Raw genomic sequence first — 241 nt, forward strand, 5'->3', positions numbered from 1 at the left:
TTTGTTTTATTTTTATAGTTCATTTTGGTAGATTATTTATGGGGATACCACTAAATTTTAATACGGTTCTGTGTTTTCCGTTTCATAAATGGTCTATGGGTTTTCAGTGGCCACACGTATAGCAGACTTGCATATTTTGTTCTTATGTATTTGATACTGATATCTGACATTTAAACCACGAATCGTGAAAAAAAATGTGTTCAATTTATTCCACATATGCTACTCACAATCACGTATATAA

The sequence above is a fragment of the Penaeus monodon genome, chromosome 30 (assembly GCF_015228065.2).
Source record: "Penaeus monodon isolate SGIC_2016 chromosome 30, NSTDA_Pmon_1, whole genome shotgun sequence".
Classification (NCBI taxonomy): Eukaryota; Metazoa; Arthropoda; class Malacostraca; order Decapoda; family Penaeidae; genus Penaeus; species Penaeus monodon.